At 40.2% G+C, this 21916-nt stretch overlaps 1 pseudogene; it reads left to right on the top strand.

The window, feature by feature from the left end:
• The first annotated feature begins 15466 nt into the window (after positions 1-15466).
• LOC127528320 (uncharacterized) lies at positions 15467-16817 on the top strand (annotated as a pseudogene).
• The last annotated feature ends 5099 nt before the right edge of the window (positions 16818-21916 follow it).

Consider the following 21916-nt stretch of genomic DNA (forward strand, 5'->3'; position numbering starts at 1 on the left):
CCAATTCAAATAAAGACAAAACAATCTTTACCAAGTACAGCGTTTCTCAACCTTTAAGTATTTGCGACCCGAGTTTTCATAACAGTTTTAATCACACCTTCCTAATGTTTTTTTGAAAGGAGCTCACTAATACCAATTTGCTCTTTTTTAATTAATGATATATCATAGATGCATATTTTATTATACCTACTTAACTTTTATCGACATTTATTTAACTCTGTATTTATTTTTCTAGTATCAGAATGTAGTTTAAGTTAATTTGTTTTGGTTTCAGTAGATGTATTTTTCATATTTTCGATTCTTGTTTTCTTTTTTTCACATCTCTGCACCCTCCTTTTTGTTACGTCGTGCCCCCCTAGGGGGGCCTGCCACACAGATTGAGAACCACTGACCAAGGCCAAGATAAAAAAAAAATAAGAAAATCAAGATACACAAATAGTATAATGAGAAGAAGACCAATTAATACAAAAAGGTCAATATAAAGAAAAGTTAAAGCAATACAAAATGACAGGATTAGATAGATAGATAGATAGATAGATAGATAGATAGATAGATAGATAGATAGATAGATAGATAGATAGATAGATAGATAGATAGATAGATAGATAGATAGATAGATACTTTATTAAAGCTAAGAATACCAAAATACAAAATACCACTGTAATCATACTACCGTGGAGAGGTGTATAGGGCTACAGTACTGGTAAACTTTGCCAAACAAACATGGAATAAACTTGCAATGCCTATAAAATGTATTCATCCTCTTTGATCTTTTCATATTTTATTTCTATACCACATTGAATCAAAGTGAATTTTATTTGTTTCTTTGCTACTGATCAACAGTAATAAGACTCTTTAATGTCAAATTAAAAACAGATATTTGCAAATTGATCTAAATGAATTACAATTATAAAACACAAAATAATTAATCTCATAAGTACTCACCTCCCTTGAATCAGTATTTAGTAGATGCACCTTTGGCAGCTATGAAAGCCTTGTTTCTACATGAACAGGTCTCTATTAGCTTTGTACATCTGGGCACTACAATTTGTACCCCATTTTTCTTTTCAAAATTGCTCAAGATCTGTCAAGTTACTTGTAATAAATTAATTACAATCTGCAGAGATTTGTTTTCACTTTTACATTAAATAGTCTTTTTTGTTAATCAGTTAACAAAATAAATAAATAAAATCCACTGTGAAAAATGTGAAAACTTCCAAGGGGGTCAATAATTTTTATATGCAATGTACTTTAGATTGTGAACAATAAAAACAATCAGGTACAATTCCTGTCTCTATATTACTACACAATTTTAGGCAATTTCCTCATTTTACAGGCAACTTGCATACTGCAAATGTTTAATAGGGCCTAGTTACTTCCTAGTCATGTGATCCTAACTTTAGTTCACACACTAGAACTTGTGGACTTATCACAAAATACATAAGACAAAGCAGACAAAAAAAAAAGTAAATATAGATTGGTAAATGAGGTTCCCAGCTTCCTTTTGCTGGGTAAATATTTCAATGAATATGTAGATAGATAGATAGATAGATAGATAGATAGATAGATAGATAGATAGATAGATAGATAGATAGATAGATAGATAGATAGATAGATAGATAGATAGATAGATAGATACTTTATTAATCCCCAAGGGGAAATTCACATACTCCAGCAGCAGCATACTGATAAAAACAATATTAATTAAACAGCAATAAAAACGCAGTGTAAAAAAAAAAGCAAGGTGGAGAGTGCAAGGCAGGTATAACAGACAATAATCTTGTATAGTGTTAACTTTTACCCCCCCAGGTGGAATTGAAGAGTCGCATAGTGTGGGGGAGGAATGATCTCCTCAGTCTGTCAGTGGAGCAGGACAGTGACAGCAGTCTGTTGCTGAAGCTGCTCCTCTGTCTGGAGATGATACTGTTCAGTGGATGCAGTGGATTCTTCATGATTGACAGAAGCCTGCTCAGCGCCCGTTGCTCTGACACAGATGTCAAACTGTCCAGCTCCATGCCTACAATAGAGCCTGCCTTCCTCACCAGTTTGTCCAGGCGTGGGGTGTCCCTCTTCTTTATGCTGCCTCCCCAACACACCACCGCGTAGAAGATGGTGCTCCCACAACCGTCTGATAGAACATCCGCAGCATCTTATTGTAAATGTTGAAGGATGCCATCCTTCTAAGGAAGTATAGTCGGCTCTGTCCTCTTTTACACAGAGCATCAGTATTGGCAGTCCAGTCCAATTTATCATCCAGCTGCACTCCCAGGTATTTATAGGTCTGTACCCCCTACACACAGTCACCTCTGATAATCACAGGGTCCATGAGGGGCCTGGGTCTCCTAAAATCCACCATCAGCTCCTAGGTTTTGCTGGTGTTCAGGTGTAAGTGGTTTGAGTTGCACCATTTAACAAAGTCCTTGATTAGGTTCCTATACTCCTCCTGCCCACTCCTGATGCAGCCCACGATAGCAGTGTCGTCAGCGAACTTTTGCATGTGGCAGGACTCCGAGTTGTATTGGAAGTCCGATGTATATAGGCTGAACAGGACTGGAGAAAGTACAATCCCCTGCGGTGCTCCTGTGCTGCTGACCACAATGTCAGACCTACAGTTCCCGAGATGCACTTAATGAGGTCTGTCTGTAAGATAGACCACGATCCATGTCATCTACTCCCATCTCTGTCAGCTTGTCACTAAGGAGTACACTGTATTTAATTACATCATTTTTTATTTATTCAAGCTGGCTTTACCTACAGTAGTCTGGTCAGATGAGACCAAAATTGAACTTTTTGAATGTCATTGCACACAGCATGCTTGGAGGAGAAGTGGCACTGCACATCACCCCAAAAACACCATACCAGCAATTAAGTTTGGAGGTGGGAACATCATGGTGTTAGGCTGTTTTTCAGCATATGGTACTGGCAGACTTCATATAATTGATGGAAGGATGAATTGAGAAATGTACAGGGACATTCTTGATAAGAATCTGCTCCCATCAACCAGGATACTAAAGATGAAACAAGGGTGGACATTTTAGCAAGACAATGATCCCAAAAACACACCGCCAAGGAAACTTCCAATTTCAGTAACCTGTGTCATTCCACTTTATTACACATAACTCAATTTATGGACTTATTTGTTTTGATTTCTTTGTATGTGTGGCTTACAAGGGTTGTTACCAACATCTGGTGAAAATTTCATGTCAATAGCCCCATTAGAAATATATTTACTGAGAAAAACGATGACACATTCAATACTTATTTTCCCCGCTGTACTTACAAAACAGTTGAAGCATATGTTTTATTTTGTGAGGCTACTAAAACATGTGGGAAATCATTTGTAACAGTGAATGTACATTTGTCTTACACATTAACTTACCAAAAGGCTCTGAATCTGTATTATACAATACTGGCTACATTGCCTTTCGAAGACAGGGAAATTAAACTTTTTTTATTTATTTTTACATTTATTATTTTAATATTTTTATTTATTTATTTTTATTATTTCTGTTCATTTAACAATAAATCTAACAATATTTCATATCCCTTGCCCTGTATGTATCTTCAGCATATTTCCATGGTATCCTTTTGTGTCTGAACATCTCTTCACAGGCATTCCCTATCTTGAGCAAGGTGCCCTGAAATCTGTTTCTCAGTCTGTGTCATTTTGAGGCAACTTGCTCGCCTTCTCTTTGTTTTTATATTTTATGTCTTTGAAGGCGACTACCAGTGTGTCTCCTATGCCTTTTCTCCTCCTTGTGTGTCACAGCCTCTCTTTACTGGCAATTTCTCTTTTAATTGCGTCACAAAAGCCAAACTGACCAATCAGTTTGCTCTGAGAGAGCAGACACACACACACACACACACAGACCATAGGATTTTATTACATAGTAGATGTAAATTTTATCATATGAAAAATGTGTTTATTTTTTCACTCAGAACATTTAAATATTGAATTTTACCTTTATCCTATTTACAATTATGGTTGTTATACCTCCTATTTTCTTTGGCTTACAGTACTGTAAATACTTTTAAAAAATTGTGTTACATTTGCTACTTTTTGCTTATTGATTGATTTATAAATGCATACAGAAATATAAATATATTTTTGGGACACTCAACGTGATGGTATGCTTCAGAATAAAATTTGGAAAATCATTCAGATTTTTTTATTTAGTTATTGATGATGGATAAATTATCAAGTATCTTCTAGGATTTTTAGTTTAACATGCTTTCCAATAGTTAACACATTAAGCTATTTATTTAAAGCTGAAGTACCTGCAGTGTTATTCAAATATTTACATAACATAAATGCATATTTAACTAAAGCATGCCTAGAATGATTAATAAGCAAATTTGTACACTCTCATGGGCATGAGACTCATTTTGGTACATGTTGCTCAAAGGTGTAATTAATCAGTTGATTTAATTCAAATTTGCAAAAGAAAAGACATGATTACCTGGGGTTTTTATTCTTAATTGTGAATTCACCTCTAACCCACCACCATCTAGTTGACAACAGCAGGCAATACAAAAGGACAAACCCTTAATTTCAGCCTTTAACCTCAAGTCACCTTGGCATTCAGTCACGCAGCTTGAAATAGAACTGTTCATTACTGCCTGCCAAATCTTGGCTCTAGTTTGATTCATTCTGGCACAAAGCACGATTTCACTGCTGATATCTGTGGTAGGCAATTACAGGGGATTAAATCAAGAAATGTTTCTATAACTTTTTCAAGGTACTTAATCAGTAGTTGAAAACAAGGTTAAACTCATGCCTCAATTGATGGTTCAAAAAAGGAAATGTTTTGATGCTGAGAAAGCTGCAACATAAAAACCTGTTAATTACTACAATTACAAAGTACCTACATGGCAAGTTTATTCGAAAATGTATTGCACTCTGAAACCTTTTATCTTTTATAGACAATGATATATTTTTATACAGTGTTATTATTAACCTGAAACATATGTCCTTTAATTTATATCTTGCACACTCATGTTTTTAAGGAAAGTTCATGGTTTTCTTATCCCTTCTCACCCCTATCACTTGAGGGGTGACCATACAACACGTAAAGGACTTCGACATAATCAGGAGAACCAGTAGGGATAGTTAATCTCTTTTTGCCTCACTGAACTTGTGTGTGTTCTAATCCTGATTTATTTAGACACCATGGCAGTGCCTGAAATAAACAAGCTTTATAAGTACCTAAGTGCAGAAAAGAAATAAAGTACTTTTATTAAAGTAGTTTTTAGCTACAGCTCTTAGTACTTCAAAAGGTAAAGACTCCAGGCTGTTTAATAATTATTTGTTTACCTTTACAGAACAGTAAATTTTTACTTGTAGAGTAGATATAATCAGTGCCAACTTTTAAAATGTAGATATTTTATTTGTTTTATACCTAATCTGTCATGGATAAAGATACAGGGATTGTGTCTTTGTGTAACTTGTATCTACTAACTAAATTAAATTATGTATATTGATTTGTTACAATCCAAGTACATCTTTGAGGTTTATCTCATTCAACAATGCCAAGTTAGAGGCAGCCTTGCTTTATAGCAGTGCCTATGCAGTGATTGTTAGGAGTAATGTGTGTGCATGCATTTTACTTTGCCCTGCAGGAACTGATTTCTTGCAGAGGTGACACATTTTTTTAAGCCTGGTAAATACAGTACACGCAACTGCAAGGATAACTGCAAAGAAGTGCGGTGAGTAGCACTTCTGTTCAAAAAGTTTTCCATTTTTACAATGTATGCACCATTAGTAAAATATTAGATATCCATGAAGGAAAGTTAAGATGTTGTAATTTTTAAAATATATTCCAAAGACAGCTGTATTCATTCAAACCTCTCTTGTATTGTTACATTGAAAGAACACTAATCCTGGAGTCTCTCAGGCAGGTGAATAAGGGGCCTGAGTTGCCTCGAAAGCTTGCATATTGTAATCTTTTTAGTTAGCCAATAAAAGGTGTCATTTTGCTTGGCTTTTCTCTACATTCATAATGGCTAACACGGTACAACACCCTAGTACTACAGGCAGGTAAGATAAATACAAGTTTTCTGCGGGTTACACATTGCCAAATTAATTTTCTGATTAAAAGACGTAATTGCAGACATTCAAGCCCAGCTGATTTTGAGATCAAAGTCTACATTCTGCTGAAGTCACATTAATGAAGTGCCAGTTGACAAGAAAGTTATCATATTCAACTAAATTCAATTAAATTTATTGTCATTATACCTTGAAACGCATTTGTTGCTAGTCCCACCGGTGCAGATGCATTTAGAAACAATAAAGTGCAAGATAGAATGGCACAGTAAACACAAATTGCTATGATAGATAGATAGATGGATAATTATAAATAAACAAATAAAGAAATATGTAATAATTTCAATTTAAAAATAATCTGATATGTAAATACAGCATTTATTATAAATGTATTATTGCAGTTTAAATGACTTTGACAATGTTTTAGAATGTAAAATGTACACATAGGTTTCTCTTATATTTAACAAAAGGAAAAAAAAAAAAAGAACCAAAGACATAATGGTGTGGCACTGTAGTAAGGTACCATGTTCTTGCTGCTGGTCTACTTTGGCTCTTTTTGTTTTCAATTCCTTCCCTTAATTTACCTTTTTATTTGATAATTCTTCTCCTTTGTGCCCTTTATAACAGAACCAAAGGGGGTGGGGCCTTTATAAACATCACTTACTTAGGTGTGTTTCTGATTGTATGGCCATGTAAGTCCATCCAAGTCCTAATATTAAACCATGTAATGTTGTTACAATTGCTAATAATTGTTTATATTTTTGCCCTTTATTAACAAGCTTAAATTAGGATAGTTTTTGCCTCAGGATGCATAATCCTAATCATTATTCAGGAAGATTGTAACTGAATGTTATGCCTCTGTCAGATAGCACACAAATCAAAAAGGCTAAACAACTATAAGACCTTGTGATGTAAAGTGACTTTTCTTCTATTTTTAAGCAAGTGTATAGATTGATAGGAATTGGGGGCTAAAAGTAGTGTATATGCACTTATTTTCACAGAAAGGCAGTACTGTGGCCTGTGCTGCTGCCTCCCATCTACAGTTACTGGAAATTTACAATTTAGACTTTAGAATTTGCATATTCATCCTGTGCTTCCATGTCTTTTGGATTTATTTTTTTTTCTTTGTTACTTATTCATTAATGTTCTTACCTAATCTTGTTTGTTTTTTCTTTTCTTGTAACTTTCTCTTTGACATCTTGTAAAACTACATTCTTTGCATTAAAATGTGCAATATAAATAAATGTTGTTTTCTGTACTGTATGTACTCCATATTCCTGCTATATCAGAATTGTAAATATTACATTAGTTGACAGTTGAACAGAGGCCCATTATGTCGTTTGAAAAACAATGCTTTATTTTTAAAATTATTATTTAAATCTTAATATCTGCGTAACTTATTCTGTTACTTAAATGAAAATTATTGGTGTGCTTAAAAACAAATGTACAGATTCTATATATACATTGTGGCAGGCTGCTGGCGTCCATGCCCAGCCGGGACGCCCCTGTACACTATATTCAGGGGGAGTAGCCCTGGACACTGCAATACGTCCCCCTGGACACTGGATGGCCGCCCCCTTGTGGTAGAGCAGTGCCTCAGTTTCCTACCGGGCTCCCTGGGAATTGGAGTTGGGTGCAGCCCTGTTGGGTCCCGCAGGTACCTCCAGGGGGTGCTGTGTTTGGGACTCCTGAGCCCGTATGGGCAGCATATTCATCACACCCGGAACTGTAGCCGTAACTCGGTGATCAAGCACCTGGAGCACTTCCGGGTGAACTATAAAAGGAGCCAGCAAACACCACTCAGTGGCCAGAGTTGGGTGGAAGAGGACAAAGCTTGCTGAGGAGGAGTGGTGGTGCCGAGAGGAAAGAGAAGTGCTTTTGTGTTTCACTGTGTGCTGTGGTTGGGACTGTGTATTGCCTGTGGGACATGGGGAAGACGTGCGTCCACAGGGGAAGAAAAATTAACAGTTTATTTATTTTACATGTGCCTCCCGTGTTCAATCTGTGTCGGGTCGGGTGCTATATAGTGTCATCTTACAACATGCATGCATTCAGTCTTCTTCTTTCAGCTGCTGCCGTTAGGGGTTGCCACAGTGGATCATCTTGTTCCATATCTTCCAGTCTTCTGCATCTTGCTCTGTCACACCCATCACCTGCATGTCCTCTCTCTCCACATCCATAAACCTTCTCTTAGGCCTTCCTCTTTTTCTCTTCCTTGGCAGATCTATCCTTAGCATTCTTCTCCCAATATACCCAACATCTCTCCTCTGCACTTGTCCAAACCAACGCGATCTCGCCTCTCTTACTTTGTCTCCAAACTGTTCAACCTGAGCTGACCTTCTAATGTACTCATTTCTAATCCAATCCATCCTCGTCACACCCAATGCAAACCTTAACATCTTTAACTCTGCCATCTCCAGCACTGTCTCCTGTTTTTTTGGCCAGTGCCACCATCTCCTGCTTAATAAATTTCAGGGTAATGGGACCAAAGTCTCTTCTATCATCTTGGTCAAAAGGAAGGAAATAACCCTGGATATGCGTATAGCCATATGGGGCTAGTTTAAAATTGCCAATTAACCTAATACATGTGTCTGAGGATAATGACATGTTTGCTGTTACAATGAATATTACAAGCCATATTGAGAACTAAGGGCGGCATGGTGGCGCAGTGGTAGCACAGCTGCCTCGCAGTAAGGAGACCTGGTTCGCTTCCCAGGTTCTCCCTGTGTCTGCGTGGGTTTCCTCCGGGCGCTATGGTTTTCTCCCACAGTCCAAAGACATGCAGGTTAGGTGCATTGGTGACCCTAAATTGTCCCTAGTGTGTGCTTGGTGTGTGGTTGTATGTGTGTGCCCTGCGGTGGGCTTGCACCCTGCCCGAGGTTTGTTCCTGCCTTGCGCCCTGTGTTGGCTGCGATTGGCTCCAGCAGACCCCCGTGACCCTGTGTTGGAAAATGACTGACTGAATATTGAAAACTATGGGCTCAGCCAGTTAACTTACAACCAAGTCATTCACCATGTACTGTATCAAGATGTCTGCCAAAACTACTTGTGCCTCAAAATAAGTAAGTCACAGTCTGATCAGACCACTGAGACACAATGTTTGCCAGTCACATTATGGTATCACAGATGACTTGTGTATTAATGGAATGTAACTACTCATGGTTAACAAAAGCTGCTTCATTCTTGCTAGGTTGCATTATTGCAATACGAATGCAGCCAATTGCTCTGATTACTTTATGAGAACTAGACACTGTTGTACATTGTCTTTTTATAATACCACTGTGCACCTGCACCATACAAAAACTGGATGTAGTGCCTTCCGGTCAGTTAATGGCTTCCAGCACAGCAGACATGATGTAGTGAAGCTTGGCCGAGATATTTTTGACCTGTTGGCCAGTGCCCTGAGAAGTGACAACAAAGTAGTCAATATAAATTGATGAAAAATTTGAAAACGTTCTTCAGTGCAAATATGTGGCATTGGCCCTCTTGAAAAGGAACTAAAGTAGAGTCATCACTTTTGAGGTGTAATATGTTTGATATGTCAACGCACACTAAGATAACATTATTATACATGTGAGTCATCATTTAGCTGGTTTGGATGCTTGATTGAGGGTGCTGTCATTTCCTAGTTGTCTTTTATAAATCCCGAAGTTTACATGGGAAGTTGCATATGCACATTTCAAGCCTCTTTTTGTAAGTATATGGAAGTTTTATAAATAAGGCCCCATGTCTCCAAGGTATGAAAAGAATTGCTACAGATGGAGCTATGCTATTGGTTGAAAGGTGGTGCCTTCCTGGTGGCATCTAGTTTTATGCTGACCTGGGTGAAAAAGGTGGAGTTATAGAGGTGCACATGTCACAATAACTGCTGTAGGGTGGAATATTCCCAGTCCAGAGACCAAGGGGCACATGTGTAAAACCTTGGTTAGATTCCATGCCAAAATTTTGGTTATACTCAATTAATAAAATGTACGTATGCCATGTTCTTTTATGAATCTCAGATCAACTTAAAACTATGTGCACATCCATGTGTTTTTGGCCACTCTTCCTTACAACCAGTCAGTAACCATATATATCATAAAAATATTTTTTTTAATATTCATGATCTAATCACCATATGCATTTATCCATGTTCCTAAGCGACCTCTTTACTACAAACCATGGAAGAACAAAAATGGTAGAAAACAAAGCTTAAGTGAATATGAACTCTAGTATTATCCGTGTATAGACCTCCTAAATTTAACGCGTCTTTCTTTGAGGAATTCTCAGACTTAATGTCAATTTTAATTACGAACTATGACACACTCTTAATAGTCAGCGACTTTAACTTTCATATTGACAATCAGTGTGACCAAAAAGTAAAAAAATTCATGAACCTCCTGGACTCTTTTGATTTGAGACAGCTCGTTAATCAGCCTACACATAAAGCAGGTCATACGTTAGACTTAGTAATTACTAAAGGACTAAAAGTTGATGTAAAGCAGCTCATTGATATTGGTCTATCAGACCATTTTCTTTTACTATTTAATATAGAAATAATGATAGAAAACATTCATGAGAAGCATATTGTTAAAAAACGCTTCTTTGACTCATCAGCAGCTTTAAAATTTAGAAACATTCTAAGCAATCAGTCCGTTTATAGTGCCAACTATACTAGCGAGGATAATGTAAATAGTAAGGTGGAAAGATTTAATACTAAAGGGAGAGCTGCTGTTGACACAGTTGCACCTGAAAAGACAGTTAAAAAATTTTCTAACATTGTTATACCGTGGAAGACCCAAAGTGTCTGATTTAAAGAGAACATGCCGTAGAGCTGAGCATAAATGGAGAAAAACTAAACTAACTATCCACTATGAAATATTGAAGGTTAAAATAACAGAATACAATAACACAGTCTGTCTTGAGAGGCGCTGCTATTTCTCTAATATAAATAACCATGCTAGTAATCCCAGAGTCTTATTCTCGACGATTGATCGTCTGTTAAACCCAGGTAACGCAAAGGAATGCCTCCAAAATACTTCTAGTAAAACCTGTGAGGCTATTGCTGTATTTTTCAATCAAAAAATTAATGATATTAGAAATAACATAGTATATCTCCCCAACACTGCGGATCCTCCTAAGCCCCAGTACTCCATTATAAACAAATTAAATTCTTTCACCAAGATAGATTTACGTGTGTAAAAATAAAGAGAATACAGCACAGAAAGGTTTGGGGTTTTCCGGCCCCGTACACTGTACAGTATGCAAATTTGTTACAACAGTCCAGAGTATTACAACAGAGTATCACTGAACACATGCTGGTGTGATGGGGGAACCTTTATAGGGCGGGCCGGAATAAGCAGAGGGAGCGTGGGTAATGAGTTGCAGGTGCATCCAGTAATCATGATGTCATCAGAGAGGAGGAGGAGTATGAGGAAGTGGATGAACGGGAGCTTGCTCAGGGTGTCGGCGTTTCCTTCTTTCTGGGGAAAATAAGGAGAGAATGGTTAGTTGCCCGCCAATCCCTTATGGCTTTCGGGTTTCCGCTACTCCCTGAGTCGTTCTGCGGCTCCCCAAGCGCACGTGCGTGACACCTGATTTATATAAAATAATTTCTCAACTGAAACCCTCCACCTGCGTCCTTGACCCAATACCAACAAGTTTTTTCAAAGAAGTATCAGGCGTGCTAATTGGTAATATTCTTGACATAGTAAATTCGTCATTAGATACGGGGGTCTTCCCAGACTGTCTTAAGACTGCGGTAGTTAAACCCCTACTCAAGAAACATGCTGAGAAATTAGTTCACGCTTTTGTTTTCGGTCAACTAGATTACTGTAATGCACTCCTTTCAGGACTACCCAAAAAAGACATAAATCGTTTGTAACTAGTGCAGAATGCAGCTGCTAGAATCCTAACTAGGAAAAGAAAATCCGAGCACATTTCTCCAGTTTTGATGTCACTACACTGGTTACCTGTGTCATTCAGAATTGATTTTAAAATTCTGCTTATGGTTTATAAAGCCTTAAATAATCTCGCCCCATCTTATATATCGGAATGTCTGACATCTTATATTCCAAATCGTAACCTTAGATCCTCAAATGAGTGTCTGCTTAGAATTCCAAGAGCTAAACTTAAAAGAAGTGGTGAGGCGGCCTTCTGCTGTTATGCACCTAAAATCTGGAGTAGCCTGCCAATAGGAATTCGCCAGGCTAATACAGTGGAGCACTTTAAAAAACTGCTGAAAACACATTATTTTAACATGGCCTTCTCATAACTTCACTTTAATTTAATCTTGATACTCTGTATATTCAATTCATTATCTATATATATAATTCACTAAGCCGCCGACAAGTAGCCACCCATGGAATAATTCACTAAGCCGCCGACAAGTAGACACCCATGGAAAGCACGCAAGACGGCCACGCCCACCAACTCTAAGACCATTGGATATGACGACAACTCGCAGAGCCATGCCCACCAACTCGGACGCGACGCCTCGGAAAACACGCCGTCATTTATGTTCGTCTGGGCTACAGTCCACATGCACCTCTGAGCCACGTTGACTTTTCGGTTACGACGCACGACTGCGTGCACCATTGCAAACTGTTTTACACGCTACATACAGCAATTCGCATCCGCGACAAACATGCGTCTTCTTAGATGGTCCTGCAGGAACACGGAAAACGTTTCTCCGCCCACCAACACTCCTTATTCCCCGGCCCGCATCCACCGCATCTGCGACAAACATGCGTCTTCTTAGATGGTCCTGCAGGAACACGGAAGACGTTTCCCCGCCCACCAACACTCCTTATTCCCCGGCCCGCGTCCACCCTCGCTCTCTAGGCATTCACACTGCCTGCTCATGTGCCCGGACGCAAAAACTCACCGACCACCCAGTAAGTCGCTTTCGTCTGTGCTAGGAGTCCACATGCATCTCTGAGCCACGTTGACTTCTCATTATTCTTTTCGGTTACGACACCTGACTGCGTCCAACATCGAAAACCATGGGAAAGGAACAACGAAGCCCCGCCCAGATACTCTACCCCTCCTCCCACGTGATCGGGAACGCACCTCAGATCACTGCCCGCCAACTCGAGCAGCTCATCAAACACATACTCGCTTTGGTCTGTGCTGCGGTCCAAATCCAGCTATGAGCCACGTTGACTGTTCTTTTGCCCTCCATGGCTACCGCTTCAAATGTATTTCATGGAAACAACACTTCTTTCAATGTTATAGAAATTCCTGCATCAGGTAACTGTTTGTTTCTATCAGTCGGGTTTTTTTGGAAAAATGTCATTGATGAAACTGTTGCTCTCAAACTTCACAACATGGCTGTTGGCTTTGTTTGCCAACATTGGGATAACTTCGGCGACATGGTGTCCGTTGTTGTTAGTCACAGAGGCATTGTTATACAGTCTGCTCAACAATACGCTGACTACATGAATACGTCCGGAGTCTATGGTGGCGAGGCAGAAATTGTGGCAATGTCCCAAATCCTTCCAGCTACTATCAGCATTTACTTTCCAGGAAGTCCTCATGCCTCTCCTCGAGTTTACAATCCGGACCAACGTCTCTCCATATCCCGGCTCTTTAGCGGTCCTTTGGATCATGGGCATTACGAGGTTCTCATGCCTCTCAAATACACATGTGATAACCTTCTGGTGACATCTTTTGACGCTGTCGGCATGTGCACACAGGGTGCACACCCACTTGCTCGCCACACTAATGTGACGTCACCTCCCCACTCTTCTCTTCCTGAAAAACATTTCAAGGCACACTCCCCTGAACACACGCATTCCACACAGGACTTTCAATGCACCTTTTGTTCCAAAAGCTTCCGAGTGCAGAGATATCTGAACGCACATTTAAAAAAACACAACACTAACCGAATGATGCAATGTGAACATTGCCAGAAATGCTTCAAAACAACTTGCGCTCTCAAGAAACACTTACAAACTCATTCCACTCTCACCTTCAATTGTACATTTTGTAACGAGGACTTCACAGGTGAGATGGATCTCCACAACCATATGCAGATCCATTCAACACAAACATTGGTATGCAAAATTTGCAACAAACACTTTCACGCACGCAGATACCTTACTAACCATCTCAAAACACATTCCCTGATGAATTCTTTTCAGTGTCAACACTGCTCCAAAACCTTCACGCGCCAGAAATCTCTCAAAGCACATTTAAACACCCACTCCACTGAACAAACGCATTCTAAACAGATCTTTCAATGCACGATTTGTTCAAAAACGTTCCGAGTGCAGAGATATCTCAACATGCATTTAAAAACACACTCCACTGAACGAATTATGCAATGTGAAGATCGCCAGCAATGCTTCGACACAACTCATTCCAATTCCGTTCAGTGTCAACACAGCACTAAATCGTTCATGCACAAACATCGCATTCAGTTTGCTGCAGCTTTTCAAGAAGATACCGCCATTCACGTCCAAGAACATAACATTGGCTTACCTACCGCACTATGTGCTTCTTGCAATGCTCTTCATTGGCCAGCAGAGGTCAACAAATCCGGACATTACACTAAGTGTTGTCATGCTGGGTGTCTTTACCACCGCTATCCAAACCCCCTCTCTTTTTAGAACTCTTGACTGGCAAGCACCCGCTGTCCCAAAATTACAGTGATCATATCAGGGAATACAACTCTACTTTAGCTTTCGCGTCAATGGGCGTAACATCGCTCAACCATCTGGACAAGGACCGTATGCTTTCAGAATCCACGGTCAAATTTATCACCAGGTCTCTCCTTTATATACCAACCCTGACACATCACCACAATACGGTCAGCTATATATCTTCGATTCTGCTGAGGCTACCAGTCAACGTTTATAAAAGGAATGTAATATGGCTTGCAGTGACATTTTGTTGCTTCAACTAGACAACATGATATGACAGGTTAATCCCTTTGCAAAGTCTTACATGCAAATGCATGACATTGTCACTCACGGTAATAGTGTTACTTCTGTTCGAATGGTGTTCATGGAAAATCCAGGTCTGGATATGAGAAGGTATAACGCCCCGTCCTGTCAAACTGATGTTGCTGCTATCTTTGTAGGTGAACACGGGGAACCTCCTGCACAACGCGACATTTGCATATATCCAAGGGGAGATGCTTGCAAGCGTATCTCTGTTCTCAATATGAACTGTGACCCCATGGTTTATCCACTGCTATTCCCTTACAGAGAATCAGGCTGGCACATACAATTGACCCATGTTGAGGAAAAGCGAACCGCGAAAAGAACGCGGGTCACACAGCTCCAATTTTATGCTTTCAGGCTTGCCATGAGATCTTCATTTAGTGTCTTGCATTCCAGTGGCAAACTCTTCCAGTAATACATTGTCGACGCATATGGCAGAACAGAAGGCTTGCATTTACATTACCTTCGGTCACATCAACAAGATTTGCGTGTAGAGCAATACAGGGGACTTATGGATGCTGTCACTGCGAAAGTACATCACCATGACCTCCGCCCTGGACAATTGATCATTCTTCCCTCTACCTTTCAAGGCTGTCCAAGGTACATGCAACAGAACTACCAAGACGCGATGGCAATTGTCCGCAAATGTGGAAAGCCTGACTTATTTTTAACCTTCACCTGCAATCCTGCTTGGCCGGAAATCTGCAACGCCATTTCCCATCATGAGCAAATAGAACACAGACCTGACATCGTTGCTGGCGTCTTTCATATCAAACTGCAACATTTTCTAACAGATATTCTGGAAAAGAATATTTTCGGCAATGTTCTTGCTTACATTTTCATCATTGAATTCCAAAAACGAGGATTGCCTCATTGCCATATGTTACTTACACTTGACTCACAATCCAAAATAAGAACCAAAGATGATATAGACAAATTTGTCTGTGCTGAGCTTCCAAATCCTGAAATACACCCTCGACCTTTCCAAATTGTCACCAAATGCATGGTGCATGGTCCGTGTGGCACGCTCAACGCCAAATCACTTTGCATGAAAGACGGCACGTGTACCAAAAATTTCCCGAAAGACTTCAACGCAGAGACTCAAGAAAACACACAAGGATACCCCATATACCGCCAAAGACAAGGGAGAACTGCCATTGTTGGCAAATACGATATCGACAACTGTTGGATAGTTCCTTACAATCTGTGGCTTTCTCAGAAATTCAATGCTCATATTAACGTTGACGTTTGCGCGTCCATTCAATGTATCAAGTATCTTTATAAGTATGTGTACAAAGGACACGATGCTGCATCAATTGCACTTATACAGGGAGCCAGCCGATGATATTTTTTGACATGACGAAATACAGACTTTCCTTGACGGTAGGTATGTTAGTGTTCCTGAGGCTATGTGGCGTTTGAACGAGTACAGTGTTTCAGAAAAATCTCACGTGATTACCCGATTACCAGTTCATTTGCCAGAACAACAAATCATCTTTTTTCATGAGGGTCATGAGGAACAAGCGCTCCAAAGACATGCCCACAAAAACACTATGCTGTTAGCATGGTTTGAACTCAACAAAACAGATCCTGAAGCTGTAGAGTTACATTACACTGATGTTCCACAACATTACACATTTCAAAAATCCTCTGGAAAAAGGAAAAAGAGAATCAGAGGAGGCACAAAAGTGATCGGTAGAATGCCTGTTGTTGCCATTTACGACAGCGAAAGTTATTACCTCAGACTTCTCCTTACCCGTTCTGTGGGTGTCACAAGTTTTCACCATCTCTACGAACAGTCAATGGTGTCGAATGTGACACTTTCAAAGAAGCTTGCCAAGAATTAGGTCTTCTTAAAGATGACAAGATATGGCATGATACTCTTTCAGAGGCATCCCAGATACGAATGCCATGATTCTTGCGAGAAATGTTCGTTTTCATCTGTGTCTTCGGTGAACCACACAACGTTCCACACCTTTGGGACACGCATAAACTCTCCCTTTCCGAAGACTTTCTCACAAAATATTCCACAACCACCGCTCACATGTATGCTCTCGCTGACATTAATGACATGCTGCAACCACATAGCTTCAACCTGCACAAATTACACCTACCCCCCACTGACATTCCTCCACTATGTCATTCATCTCCCACCTTCGACGCTCAAGCTGAACACTCACACGCTATAGAACACTACGACAAACTCAACACAGAACAGAAACACGCCGTTGATACTGTTTTACACGCTGCATATAACAATTCCCATCCCCGATGCTTCTTCTTAGATGGTCCTGCAGGAACAGGGAAAACCTTTGTGTACAAAACCCTGATTCATACCATCAGAGCTAGGGGAGACATTCCTACAACCGTAGCATCTACAGGAATAGCTGCAACATTATTACCGGGTGGATGAACTGCCCATTCTGTTTTTAACACTAGAATTACCAGAGCCTACGAAAAAACTCGTAAATCCGTCCCACCTTAAATCGCATCTTAAATCCGTTTGCACCTCTCCGCCAGAGTCCTTTGTCATCTAAATGTGCTGATAAACCAAAGCTACTAGCAGCCAGCTATTCCATCCCCCCACCGACTTAGAATGAACTTCTCTCCTAGCTCAAGCCTTGCCTTGATTTGATTACCTGGGATTGAAGTGGAGTTTTACAGTGGAAATAATTCTAGCGTTATTTGGAATACACGCATTTCATGTGTGTTCCATTTCTATAGTAGGCTGTGCAAACACATTTTTAAAACAGAAACGTTTTTCATATTCTAATAGTAAATGACAAAATGTAGGCATAAACTATATAACGTATGAAGCCTGAAGTCCATATATCAAAGAAACACTTTCACAAAAGGTACAAATAAGAGAACACGTGCGCTTTCATTCAAAAACAAAAAAAAAAAAAAAGCCATGTTAGCATGCCACATTGACACACTTATTACAACCGCCGCGGTGGCGTAATGATATCAGTTCCTGACTGGGGATCAGAGGGTGGTGAGTTCGATCCCGCACGGCTCCACTTCGAGAAATTAACTCCTCTTATTCTTACAATTTTAGAAAAACAACATAAATTTGATTTCAGTCTGTAACAGCCGGTGTAACTTATGATACTGGTAAAGGTTAGCTTTTTTTTTTTTTTTTTTTTTAATTCACTTTTCATTCTCGCAGTCGCATTCAGAATCAATCCATACAACCCCATCTGACACAGCTGGTTTCACATAAATAAAAGTGCACTTTTATTCAACACTATAACCGAAGAATAAAGAAAGCAAGTTACAGTTGGTGGTTGATACGACAGCTTGCGTGGTGCAATGTTAAGAACTGCTGATTTCCGATCCGTGCTATATAAAATCATCACATTCAAATATTAACAGTTCCCACACACCCAAGGTCCGCCATTCCTACATTTACGACATGTGTACTTGTTGCAGTGTACACACCTCTCTGTGCTATGGTTCCTATTACAGTGAATGAGCACCTGACACTGTACTTTCTTCCCTGGGGGAAGCTGAGGTCTTAGAACGGAAGTTTGTTGACGCTGTGTCATCTTTTCTTTTTCCATCGCCTTTTCCTGTAAGAAGCGACGACGAAGTTCCTCTGCAAGGTGAGCCATGAACACTCTTCTTTTCTCAGCGGACCCCGTGCATGCCTTATACACTACGTGTGCGTTCATCGCTGCTAGGTCAAGGATGTTGTAGAACACAGCAACCGGCCACCTGCGTGTTCCTGTTCGCACTGAACAAGCACGCGCCTTCTGGTCCATGATGTCAACGCCACGCTGGGGAAAAAAGAAAGACAAATATATGTGACATTTTGAAGAAATCATTTTATCACCAGAATAGCACCAGAATACTTCGTCACACTAATATGTTTTTCATTAGCATACCTTCATGTGGTTGTAGTCTGTGACCGTGTTTGGTTTTTTTTTTTTTTATCTTGCCCAATCTCCACATCATGGTGCATTGTGCTGAGAATGCAGACAGACTTCATCTTTTTGGGCACATACACTGTCAGCATGGCACTGGGAGATCTAAACACCAGCGTGGAGAATTGTTCGTGTACTGAACTGACTTTAGCTGCAGGTGGAAGTTCCCGTCGCACTTTATTCATGGTGCCAAGCAGAGCTGTATTGCGGTGCAGCAGTCTATTAGCCAGCGAAAGTGACGTGAAGAAGTTGTCTGTTGTTACGGTTCTGCCTTTTTGGATTGCGGCAGATTTGGAGACAAAGTACATGTGCAATGCCACTCCTTATTTAGGAAAAGATCCCAGTCGTCCCACGGGAGAAAGACTTTCCGAGTCTGTGGTCATAAAGCTTATGGAGCCATTTCTGGACAAAGGCAGAACCGTAACAACAGACAACTTCTTCACGTCACTTTCGCTGGCTAATAGACTGCTGCACCGCAATACAACTCTGCTTGGCACCATGAATAAAGTGCGACGGGAACTTCCACCTGCAGCTAAAGTCAGTTCAGTACACGAACAATTCTCCACGCTGGTGTTTAGATCTCCCAGTGCCATGCTGACAGTGTATGTGCCCAAAAAGATAAAGTATGTCTGCATTCTCAGCACAATGCACCATGATGTGGAGATTGGGCAAGATAAAAAAAAAAAAAAACAAACACGGTCACAGACTACAACCACATGAAGGAATGCTAATGAAAAACATATTAGTGTGACGAAGTATTCTGGTGCTATTCTGGTGATAAAATGATTTCTTCAAAATGTCACATATATTTGTCTTTCTTTTTTCCCCAGCATGGCGTTGACATCATGGACCAGAAGGCGCGTGCTTGTTCAGTGCGAACAGGAACACGCAGGTGGCCGGTTGCTGTGTTCTACAACATCCTTGACCTAGCAGCGATGAACGCACACGTACTGTATAAGGCATGCACGGGGTCCGCTGAGAAAAGAAGAGTGTTCATGGCTCACCTTGCAGAGGAACTTCGTCGTCGCTTCTTACAGGAAAAGGCGATGGAAAAAGAAAAGATGACACAGCGTCAACAAACTTCCGTTCTAAGACCTCAGCTTCCCCCAGGGAAGAAAGTACAGTGTCAGGTGCTCATTCACTGTAATAGGAACCATAGCACAGAGAGGTGTGTACACTGCAACAAGTACACATGTCGTAAATGTAGGAATGGCGGACCTTGGGTGTGTGGGAACTGTTAATATTTGAATGTGATGATTTTATATAGCACGGATCGGAAATCAGCAGTTCTTAACATTGCACCACGCAAGCTGTCGTATCAACCACCAACTGTAACTTGCTTTCTTTATTCTTCGGTTATAGTCTTGAATAAAAGTGCACTTTTATTTATGTGAAACCAGCTGTGTCAGATGGGGTTGTATGGATTGATTCTGAATGTGACTGCGAGAATGAAAAGTGAATTAAAAAAAAAAAAAAAAAAAAGCTAACCTTTACCAGTATCATAAGTTACACCGGCTGTTACAGACTGAAATCAAATTTATGTTGTTATTCTAAAATTGTAAGAATAAGAGGAGTTAATTTCTTGAAGTGGAGCCGTGCAGGATCAAACTCGCCACCCTCTGATCCCCAGTCAGGTGCTGATACCATTACGCCACGGCGGCGGTTGTAATAAGTGTGTCAATGTGGCATGCTAACGCGGCTTTTTTTTTTTTTTTTTTTTGAATGAAAGCGCACGTGTTCTCTTATTTGTACCTTTTGTGAAAGTGTTTCTTTGATATATGGACTTCAGGCTTCATACGTTATATAGTTTATGCCTACATTTTGTCATTTACTATTAGAATATGAAAAACGTTTCTGTTTTAAAAATGTGTTTGCACAGCCTACTATAGAAATGGAACACACATGAAATGCGTGTATTCCAAATAACGCTAGAATTATTTCCACTGTAAAACTCCACTTCAATCCCAGGTAATCAAATCAAGGCAAGGCTTGAGCTAGGAGAGAAGTTCATTCTAAGTCGGTGGGGGGATGGAATAGCTGGCTGCTAGTAGCTTTGGTTTATCAGCACATTTAGATGACAAAGGACTCTGGCGGAGAGGTGCAAAGAGATTTAAGACGCGATTTAAGGTGGGACGGATTTACAAGTTTTTTCGTAGGCTCTGGTAATTCTAGTGTTAAAATACTGTTGAAGCTGAATACTACTTCCACATGTAACATCAAACCTTCCTCACTACATGCTCAACATCTTCTACAATCCAATTGGACGAGGCGCCAATGTCACACGCATACGCATTCCAGGCAGTTGACAGGTTATTACGTGACCTCACAGGTGACACGCAGCCTTTTGGAGGCAAAACAATACTATTGGGTGGAGATTTCCGACAAATTCTTCCCGTCATTATGCGTGGCTCCCGCGCACTTACTGTCGCCAGTTGCATTAACAAGCATCCTTTGTGACGTCACATGCATGTTCTTACACTGACAACAAATATGAGAGCTCTTCCTGAAGAACAACATTTCGCACAATGGCTCCTTGATGTTGGAGACGGGATAAACGGAACACCTGTGACATTGCCTTCACATTGTTTTCCTTTAATTTCTGATCCCGTTCAACAACTGTATGGCGACATCGACTTCTCAACTGTCACTCTGGAACAACTCAGCATGCGAGCTATATTAAGCGTCACCAACGAAGACTCGCTATACCTTAATGAACAAGTGCTAAAACTTATCCCTAACAATGAGGTGACTTTCACAAGCGTGGACTACATCGTCACAGATGATCCTGCAGCGCAACTTTCATTGGAATTTCTTAATAGTCTTACTCCTACTGGCATGCCTCCATCCATCCATCCATTGTCCAACCCGCTGAATCCGAACACAGGGTCACGGGGGTCTGCTGGAGCCAATCCCAGCCAACACAGGGCACAAGGCAGGAAAATCCCGGGCAGGGTGCCAACCATGCCTCCACATAAACTCAAAATTAAAATTGGATCCATCATCATGCTTCTCAGAAACCT

The sequence above is a fragment of the Erpetoichthys calabaricus genome, chromosome 6 (genome assembly GCF_900747795.2).
Source record: "Erpetoichthys calabaricus chromosome 6, fErpCal1.3, whole genome shotgun sequence".
Lineage (NCBI taxonomy): Eukaryota > Metazoa > Chordata > Cladistia > Polypteriformes > Polypteridae > Erpetoichthys > Erpetoichthys calabaricus.